The sequence below is a fragment of the Hyla sarda genome, chromosome 2 (assembly GCF_029499605.1).
Source record: "Hyla sarda isolate aHylSar1 chromosome 2, aHylSar1.hap1, whole genome shotgun sequence".
In the NCBI taxonomy this organism is placed as follows: domain Eukaryota; kingdom Metazoa; phylum Chordata; class Amphibia; order Anura; family Hylidae; genus Hyla; species Hyla sarda.
Window position 1 is genome coordinate 402,606,716 of NC_079190.1, and position 10,363 is coordinate 402,617,078.

The 10,363-nt window shown below is 44.8% G+C and overlaps 1 non-coding gene across 1 annotated transcript; it reads left to right on the forward strand.

Moving 5' to 3' along the window:
• Positions 1-8,738: 8,738 nt before the first annotated feature.
• Positions 8,739-8,925, forward strand: LOC130359880 (U2 spliceosomal RNA). Its single transcript, XR_008890490.1, has one exon. It is a non-coding gene; the product is annotated as a U2 spliceosomal RNA (small nuclear RNA).
• Positions 8,926-10,363: the final 1,438 nt, after the last annotated feature.

The window sequence follows — 10,363 nt, forward strand, 5'->3', positions numbered from 1 at the left end:
TACTGTAGCACAAATTGCTGAAAAGAGTCATGGTGGCTATGATAATTGGATGTTAAAACACATAGGGGGTATTTATCAAAGGATTTATGTGTTTTTTTTCACGTAACTTTGGCGCAACACTTTGGCGCAGTGTCTTTTTGCGCCAAAGTTTGGCGCATCTTCTCCACTCTCATTTTTACAACTTTCTCAAAATCACACGGTCCTGTGTGTGATTTAAACTTTAGTCAATAATTCATCATTTGCGCAATTTTGGCGCAAATACCGTTTTTTTTTTGGGCGCAAATCCCCGCCAAGAAATTTTGCACATGGTAAACACACTTAGCAATGTCAGAAAATGTAAAGGCGTCAAAATACATTACATTTTTATTTTTTTTTTAAAGCAGCGACGCCTCCAGGGCTGCACAATACTATCCTGCGAAATGGTTGTCTCTGAGGGACCTTCACCCTCTGTTGAGCCAGCATTGGACATGGCCACACAGGTTCAGGAAAGGTAAGCACTAAAGCAGTGGTCTCCAACCTGCGGACCTCCAGATGTTGCAAAACTACAACTCCCAGCATGCCCGGACAACCATTCCCATGCTGGGAATTGTAGTTTTGCAACATCTGAAGGTCCACAGGTTGAAGACCACTGTACAAAAGTAACAAAAAAAAAAAAAACTACCCAAGTTGAAAATAAAATCCATTTCACATGGTGGCTATAAACCCCACAAAAGAAAATAACTCATGTCGCTTGCTGATATACTGCAGGAGGGACTCCGAAATGGCTGCTCTACAGGGTAAAATACGCCTCCTCTGTGGTGGTTCTGTGTAAAAGGCGCTGTGAACAGCTGATTTCAACATTGGAGCCAAAATTACTAACAACTTGCACCAAATGATAAATTTGGTGCATGTCCATGAAAACCAAAGTGAAAAAAAAGGGTAAAAAGAAACTGTCAACATGCAAAATTGATAAATACCCCCCATAGTTCTTGTACCTGTGAGATTGCCCTGTCCAGTCCAAACTAATGACCTGCCTCTAGATAACTTAAACATCTGTGGAATGAGCTGAAAAAAAACAAGAATGATGCAAGTCCTTCCTTTTGTAATATATTAAATGTAGCGAAATGTAATAATTATGTTTGTTAGTTATATTTAAACCTTTCTTTGTCATTGAAAAAACAATTACTTCTTGACAGGCCTTAGTGTGGTACCTTGGTGTGGGTATAGGGTAGTTGGGGTGTTGCGGTTCTTGAATTATAAAGGGCGCTGTTAACCCTTGTCCCTCGTGATGCCAGGGTGTAGGTTAAATACTGTAATTGTGTTGGGCCTATCGCCACCCTTCCCAAGAACGATAGGTGAATGCGTAATGAATGGATTGTCCACAACCACTGTCAACTGAAACTTGCAGGAACTTTTACTGAAGATTTTCTGAAGCAGACAATAGCAATAACAGTCCATGAACAAAGTCTGTTTGTATCGCAGCAGCGATTGACAGTTGGTTGAGATCAGGTAAGCTAAGTTTAGCTTTAGGAGGATTCCGTTGCATAGATCCGCTGGATTTAGGGGTGCGTTTAGGTCCAGTGATCTTGCGGTGAGTAGCGGGGAATTAGATATCTATAACCGCGGTGATGTAGGCCGAGGCCGCAAGGCTTTGGCCTAATAAATGTACTTGAAAGTTGCGGAGGTCCTACCTCATTCAGTGACTGCAACCCAAGAGAGAAGAGCCTGATTAATGGCCGCAGCTCCCTTATATGGGCAGGGGCGGGCTGTTTTGGATTGGTCCGAAACAACTGTCACTCACCGTTACACGGCATTATGGGATAACACGTGACTCAAGAACCACCTAAGGTCCTTCAACATACCATAGAGTTCTGAACCGTGTCACATGACCCGCAGGTCCTGCGATGCTAAAACAAGTGAGTAACACCATATACATATATTTACATAGATAATATTTATAAATATCAAGTTACTAAAGGGTGACTAGGAGTTAATTAGGAAAGCGAACCCCGGCAGTCCTAGGGACTCTGACTTTGGGGACTAATAACTAAGGCACAGTATGAAATACAGTGCCTGGACACTATATTAGCCATGGAAGTAACTGTTAAGTACTGACTACAAGCTGTTGTATTCTAACTTTTTAACATCATCAAATGTGTGGCTTGTGCCAAAATTTCATCCTATGGCCTTTTATGCTCCCCTATAGGAAAGCAGTTTGACATAAAGTGGAGACAAGTCCATAGAAACCTACTTGACAGATTTGGGTCAACATTACCCATAAAGATAAAGTTGTCAGTTATTATATGCAGAATTATATTTACAGTTCATGCTGCCCTAGAGAAATCATTAGGTAATCCAATAGGGTGATTCCACATGCGTCAAAATGTTTTAATGCAGATCTGTCAGAAATATGCAACAAAAACCTTATGAGTTACATGCAGATTTCGTTGCAGATTCCCCATGGATCTCATCCCTATACAAAAAAGTGATCAAATCAATCACAAATTTACAACATAATAAGTGGCTGTGGCTGCAGGTAGATTTTGCTATAGGTCTGACCCACATGAATTAAATAAGGTGCAAACATATTTTTATTTCTCCACAGCATGGCTGCATCAGCTACATCAAAAGTATTGATGATCTTCTTTTACGGACTTAAAAGGGTTACCCAGGAAAAAAAAACTTATATATATATATATATATATATATGTATATATCACACAAGAAAACGTCCGGCACTCGGGAAGATGCAGGTAAAACTTGTCAATGGCTTTATTCACACGCTTTAAGGCAGGACACAATCTGACGCGTTTCGCACGCTAAGGTGCTTAGTCGTAGATCTTAGTCGTAAATCTCAACTAGCTCCAGAAAGTTAAACAGATTTGTAAATTACTTATATTAAAAAATCTCAATCCTTTCAGTACTTATGAGCTTCTGAAGTTGAGTTGTTCTTTTCTGTCTAAGTGCTCTCTGATGACACCTGTCTCGGGAACTGTCCAGAGTAGAAGCAAATCCCCTTAGCAAACCTCCTCTACTCTGTGCAGTTCCCAAGACAAGCAAATATGTCAGCAGCACTGTTGCCAGACAGAAAAGAACAACTCAACTTCAGCAGCTGATAATTATTGGAAGGATTAAGATTTTTTAATAGAAGTCATTTACAAATCGGTTTAACTTTCTGGAGCTAGTTGATATAAAAAAAAGTATTTTTCCTGGAATACCCCTTTAAGTGCTGCCCCTCTTAACACTACTGTCCAAGGAACAAGCCCTCAGGTTTGGACAGGTTTGGACTCACAAGCTAATTTTTCATAGCTTCTCCTATTTAAGTCATGTATTATTATTTTTTTTATTATTATTTTTTAAGTGTGTACTATCCTCCTATGCAATGTTGCCCGAATGACCGTCAATCAGATCTTCTCTAATTCTTTGGTTTCCATAAAGTGTCATATTTATATTGCTTTGTTTGTTGTTATTGAGTTTGTCTTAATCTACAACTTGCATTTTAAATAGATCAGCTCCACCATATTACTTACGGTTCATATTTATCTACTTCTAATTATGCTCAATATAGTATGTGTATTGCTACTGGACTTAGAAGCTTTCAGGAGTAATTAACAAAAATGGGATATTCTTTTTGTATCTGAATTTGCTATATTAAAATTCCATTAAACAAACATTTTATTACATTTCCTAGTGTAAAATAAAAGGCCAATGCCTGTGTCTGTATCAGGCTTAAGATTGCCTGGATTGGTCATGTCTTCTTAATGATTACTAATGAGCAACAATGGGATAATCAATGCAGAGACCAATGACTTTACTAGATTTCATGTTAATTGCAAGTACAGATAACAGTGGTTGAGCATTATAAGAAAATAATTAAAGGGATTTCTTTGTCTTCCCTTTTGCTGAGATTTGTTGTCAGCACTGCACCATTACATGTTGAAATAAAGCTGTTACATTTCTTTGTGTAAGTGTTGGTTGTAATGGTCTTTATTATATAAATCTGTCTTTTAAATTGTAACAATTTCTTATTTAAATGAATATTTTATTTTGTTGTTGCATTGTTGTAACCTTTTACATTAAAATGGTCCAGCCAAGCAATTATTAGCTGGATAAAATGAAAATGTTCTCTTTGTAGATTAGATGTTTGTTTGCCTTTTATGGACCTGACAGGATAACATTTTGTTTCATAGTTTGTAAATGGAATGGGAACAATAAGCATATTCATCAAATTATATAGTGGTGAAAAAAAAAAACAAACAAACAATAAAATATACTTTTTACTTACTAAAGTGATGTCCAGTTACAATTTGCCTACAGAATGACCTTGTAGTAACTGTAAAGTGTCAATGCATTAGAGATGGATTGGTTTAAGTGTTAAATCTGAATAATTAAAAAATGGAAATGTTTAAAGTGCACAGTAAAACCAGTTAAATATTTTTCACTTGAGTCCTATGAGAGTGTTTTCGCTCATAAATAAAAACACCATATATTACTAGAGTCTATATAAAACGCCACAAAAATTTTTGTCATTCTTTCTTATTGCATTTTGTCTGTTGATATGTCTCTACATGTGGCTTACCAACTATATTCAATAAAGCAGATCCAAACCCAACAGTCAACCAAGTTTCCATTTACCTATGTTTTATCTATAATGTATGGGGCAGCAAGGGTTGTGCATTTAGAACAGATCACCATAAAAGTTACATGGGTGTATGCATAAAAACTTTTATGGACTATTAGCCTGATTAACTTAACCACTTAAGGACCCACGGCATACAGGTACGTGCTGACGCCCTGGTACTTAAGGACCCAGGGCGTACCTGTACTCCTGTGGAAACTCCGGTCACGGCCGCTCACCGGGCGGGGCTGGAGTCGAATGCCTGCGTAAATCATTCAGCAGGCACCCCGTGCAAACCCTTGGGGGGGATCCTGAGACCCCTCCCCCCATGTCAGCAATTCTAGGTAAATCGGGTCTCTGGTGACCCGTAGACCTGGAAAAAAGGTCATTGGTGGCCACCTATCACCCTTTACCAGCAGGGGTGAGGTGGCAAGGGTGCCACCTAACGATCGCGTGATTGATCGGTCCGGATGACCGATCAATCATCGAGCCTGCTGGGAGGTGATCGGGCAGCGGGCAAGTTGGGGTTCTCTCAACTGTCCATCAGGCCGGCGGGATCCCTGGCATCGACGTGGAGGGTCCTTGGAGTCGGCAACCCTGGCAGGATACAGCAGGAGGTGAGTTGTTCACCACCTGCTGTTAGTAGGCAACAACTCCCAGCATGCACACTCCCAAAGGGCATGCTGGGAGTTGTAGTTTTGCAACAGCTTTTTCCATGAAAAAGTGTGCCTCCAGTTGCTGCATAACTGCAACAACCTGCATGCACAAACAGCCAAAGGGCATTTTGGGCGATGTAGTAGTGTGCCTCCAGCTGTTGCATAACTACAGCTCCCAGCATGCCCTTCGGCTGTCAATGCATGCTGAGAGTTGTAGTTTTGCAACAGCTGAAGGCCCATTGGTTGTGAAACACAGAGTTTGTTACCTAACTGAGTGTTTCGCAACCAGTGTGCCTCCAGCTGTTGCAAACTACAACTCATAGCATGCACTGACAGACCGTAAATGCTGGGAGTTGTAGTTTTGCAACAGATGTAGGCACACTGGTTGCGAAACACTGAGTTAAGTAACAAATAGGGATGAGCGAATCAAATCTGACTAATCTGAATTCGTAACAAATCTTAGGAAAAATTTGATTTGCAACAAATGCGAATATCGCCGTGATTCTATCACGCAAATCGCTTCATTAAATGCCATTTAGTATGCTCGAGGCTCCAGGGCATCTAAAATGGGGAATCCACATGTGAGGAAATGGGGCAAGGAATTCTCCGAAGGTAGGAACAAGGGTAGGCGAGATGACCCTGAATCACATACAGGATGCCGCCTATCAGCAGCCAGCCACCCCTGTGATGTCACAGCCCTATATAATCGGCAGCCATATTGCGGCCAGTCACTTCAGCCTTTCACTGAAGAGAGATAGAGAGGGACAGACAGCGCTGTGTGTTGCACAGAAAAGCCTTTTTCCAGCAGTGATTCCTCCCAGTCATATCAGCGTTCTGTTGCACAGAGAGAGGGACAGAGAGCAGTGTGTGTTTCACAGAAAAGCATTCTTACTGCAGCGATTTACCTCCCAGTCACTGTCTATAGCGGTCTATTACAGAGAGCAGTGTGTTGCGCAGAAGAACAGCAGAGTTTCAGCTCAAGCACAAATTCTGCCTAGAAGCACTGATAGGGAAGGGAGTGAGCTTGAGAGAGTGAGTGCAATTTTGGGTGTAGTACACAGCGACTGTTCTATTGCAGCACTGGTGTGTAGTGCTGGTGTTGTGCACAAATACTTTTTAAGCGTACTGTAGCACATTTTTTCTGCCCTAATAAGTGCATACCACATACATACATCTTGAAGTGTTGTACCATTTTGTTCCTGATAAAGTCTTGAAGGCCTAGTTACTGTAAAAGGCCAGCCAAAAGTACACACCTGCTGCTGTTCTAGACAAATACTGTTTTAAGCATAGTGAAGCTTAGGGTACTCCCCCTTAAATATGCACTAAGTATGTCAGGCAGAGAAGTGCCAGGATGTGCACAAAGGAGTGACAGAGGCCTAAATTCATCAGGCACAGGCAGAGGTCGCAGAAGACTGGGGCAAGTGGCAGAAGGAGTTGAAGCGAGAGGCATGATCTTCCGATATCAGCTAGCCATCATGTCTTGACCAGCAACCCATCTGCCATCATCGATTTGTTAACACGGTCATCCACTTCATCACAAGTGACATCTGATACCCCCAGTCAACAGTCGGTGGGTTCCCCAGACACAACCCTCAGTTGGCATTCCCCCGGGAGCAGCACCTGTCCTCCCATTGCCTCTGTCCTATGCTGTTCCTTCCCTTACAGAAGTATCATATGATTTGGGTTCAGCTCCACTATTCCGTGAGGACAATCTAGTAGAGGACAGTAAGCAGCTACTGCCCAGCCAAGAAGTGGAGGAGACATCTGCAGCTTCATCTGCCAGGCAGACAAGAAGTGGTGAGGAGAATGATGTGGGAGGTGGTGTTGCCAGCGTTCAGGGTCCTGAAGCAGACACTGTTGAGGAACCTGAGGAGAACCTCAGTGACGTGCAGACACTTGTTGATGCTGAAAATTATCCTAATTGGGAGTTTGGTGCAGAAGGGGCTTCATCATCATCAGGAGAAGAGGGTTGCAGGCTACCCGGGAGGCAGCAGCTGAGCCAGCAAGGTGGTAGCATGGTTGGCAGTCAGCATTGTGGCAGAAGTGGAAATTCAGGAGCCAAATGTGCCCAGGGGAGACCACCTTCTTCGTGGCAGCCTACCTTCCCGGGAGGTAGTGGAACAGGGGTTCCTGGAGACGGCAGCAGTAGCAGTCAATTAGTGTGGACTGTTGGTGTCAAAATCAGCTACTCGTCGGTGTGGAAGTTTTTCATCAAGCATCCTGAGGAGGTTAACATAGCTACATGGAAGATGTGTTGGCAGAAGGTGAAGCGTGGCCAGTGTCCCAATGTTGGCACCACGGCCCTGCATCAACATATGCTGCTCCACCATAAAGCGGCCTGGTAGAACCGTGGCTCTGATGTGGTAGTCCAGCCTGCTGCATCCCTCAGTGGCACACCGCTCCATGTTTCAGCCAGCCAAGGCTCCAGCACGTCAGCTGAAGGGAGCTGTGTGTCATACCCTCCTTCTGTTTCTCCAGATTTTCCTGCTCCTCCTACTTTGAGTCAGTCATTCTGCCAGCAATCCATCGGCGAAGCCATGTCCAAGATACAACAGTATGCGCCCACTCATCCAATGTTGCAGAAGTTGAATGTGCTCCTTTTGCTGGTTCGGCAGTCCCTCCATTTTCAAGTGGTGGACTCTACACCTTTCAGAGAACTGATGGCTTGTGCCGAGCTGAAGTGGAGAGTCCAAAGTCGACATTTCTTTGCAAAGAAGGCAGTACCAGCCCTGCACAATTTTGTGGAACAGAAGGTGGGCCAGTCCTTGAGAATATGGGTGTGTACCAAAGTGCACGGCAGCGCCGACGTAAGGAGCTGTAACTATGGTCAGGGACAAAACATTTCCTTTACCGCCTACTGGGTGAATGTGGTTCCTACACAGCCACAACCGCAACTTGGACAGGTCATGTCACTTCCTCCTCCACGCTCTCAGGCCGTTGGTCCTGTGACAGTGTGCAATTCCGCCTCCTCAACCTCCACCGTGTCCTCAGCCTCCACTGCACAGACAAGTCTCAGTGCCCCTTCAGCATACCATGTGTGCAGGGCACGGCGGTGTCATGCTGTTCTTCACATGGTTTGCCTTGGCAAACGGAGTCACACAGGGGAAGAACTGCAAAAAGTCATTCATCAAGAAATCGTAGCATGGGTTACTCCATGAAAACTGGAAATGGGAACCATATGTGACTGACAATGGGAAGAACATCTTGTCTGCGCTGCAACAAGGAAGGCTGAGCCATGCGCCCTGCAGGCACACATGTTCAATCTGGTTGTCAAGCGGTTCCTGAAGTGTTCCCACCATTTGCAAGACATCCTAACAATGGGAAGGAAACTTGGCATGCACTTCAGCCACTCGTACACCGCAAAGCACACCCTCCTTAAGCTGTAGCGTTAGAACGGTATACCCCAACATAGTCTGATTTGCGATATTGCCACGCGTTGAAATTCCACCCTACATATGTTAGACCGACTATACAAACACTATACAAACGCTTCTCGGCCTTTTGGCTAAGATCAAGTGTAGTATCTGTTCTTATCAGTTTTCATGCCGGTGGCAAACTACGCCGGTATGGGGCTGGTGGGGATGGGTGCTGCATGGAGGGTGCAAGTGTACCAGGGCTTTCCGGGGCTGGTTCTGAGGAATCAGCTCGACGGCTGCCCCGATGTGACCTGTTCCCTCCGGGTCTCGCCATGAGGCTGAGAGGGTCTAGAGCCGAGGTATTTTTGTGCCTCGGGGAGTGGTGACCCCGAGGTGCCGAAACTCACTGGGAATACTGGCTCACTGAGTTGAAGCACGGGCACCATAATCTCTTCACCTTGTGGCACTCACCTCTTGATTCCCAGCTTTCTGGCTAGGATCAGAGACATTTTTATAGATCCGGCCGGATGTCCGGGCAGTATATCTGCACACATTCACTTATTTATTTCTTTTTGTCTCACTGTGTCACTTTTTGTGTGTTGTGTGTTCACAGGATTTGTCAGGATGCGGTAGCCCTTCTGGGTGTCCCTCCTGGCGGTCTAGGGGAGGTGTGTGTGGCCATTAGGTTCCGCACCTCCCTGCAAACACCCCGGGTACTCCTGCCTTGGCAGGGTACCTACTGTTATCGGCTCTGCGGGCAGATACCTTGGCTAACGCCAAGGGGGATGCCGGGAGTATTTGTGGTCCCCTAGTAGCTCCGGCGAAAAGGGACATCGAACCTGGAACCTCGCAGGTACCTTTTGGTCCGGAGGCGAAGGGTAAGGTTTGTTGGGGGGCCTCTCTCCTATCGGAGAAGGGCTTGCGATAGACCGCATCCTTTGTGCACGTTTTTTTTTTAGTGTAACACGTTTTCACTTTTTCTAGCACTTTGGGTGATTCGAGAGCACGTTCCTCGGTTTAAAAAAATAAATAAATACAAACAGAGAAAAGTCATCACCGATTTCTTGATGATCCAAGCAGATAGGGGGATACCCCTGTGTAACTTCAATGTCAACCAGTGGCCGCTCATACGTGACACCTGCCGTTTGCTCAAGTCCTTTGAGGAATTGACATTATTAGTCTGTCGCCAGGATTACAGGATGAACTAAGTCGTTCCACTGCTTCATTTACTACAACACGTGTTGGAAACAATGGCTGGTCAGGGCACTGGAGATGTGGCACCATAATCTCACATCCATATGAGCCCTGTGGGGGCTGAATTGGAGGAGGAGGAGGGGGAGAGGCACAGTGGATCACAATTTAGGTTGAAATGGGCAGTTTTTCTAGTCATCTGACAGGAGAGGAGAAGCAGGAGCACCCAGAGGAGCTAGAGGTTTATGAGGAAGGTGAGACAGAGGACCCAGACACACCATGGCAGTATGCAGTGGAGATGGAGTCAGGGAGTCCCTCCGAGTCACTTGCACAAATGGCACGATGCATGCTCAATTGTTTGTGTAGTGACCACCAAATTGTCAACATTCGGCAGCGGGATGACTTCTGGCTCTCCACCTTATTGGACCCTCGCTACCGCCACAAAATGGGGGCCCTTTTTACACCCACTGAGAGGGACGACAAAATCAGTTGGCTGATGCCTATCTGCACCATCGTCCATCCTCTTGCAGGTCTGACTCGGGGGGGATGGAAGCAGGGAGTCC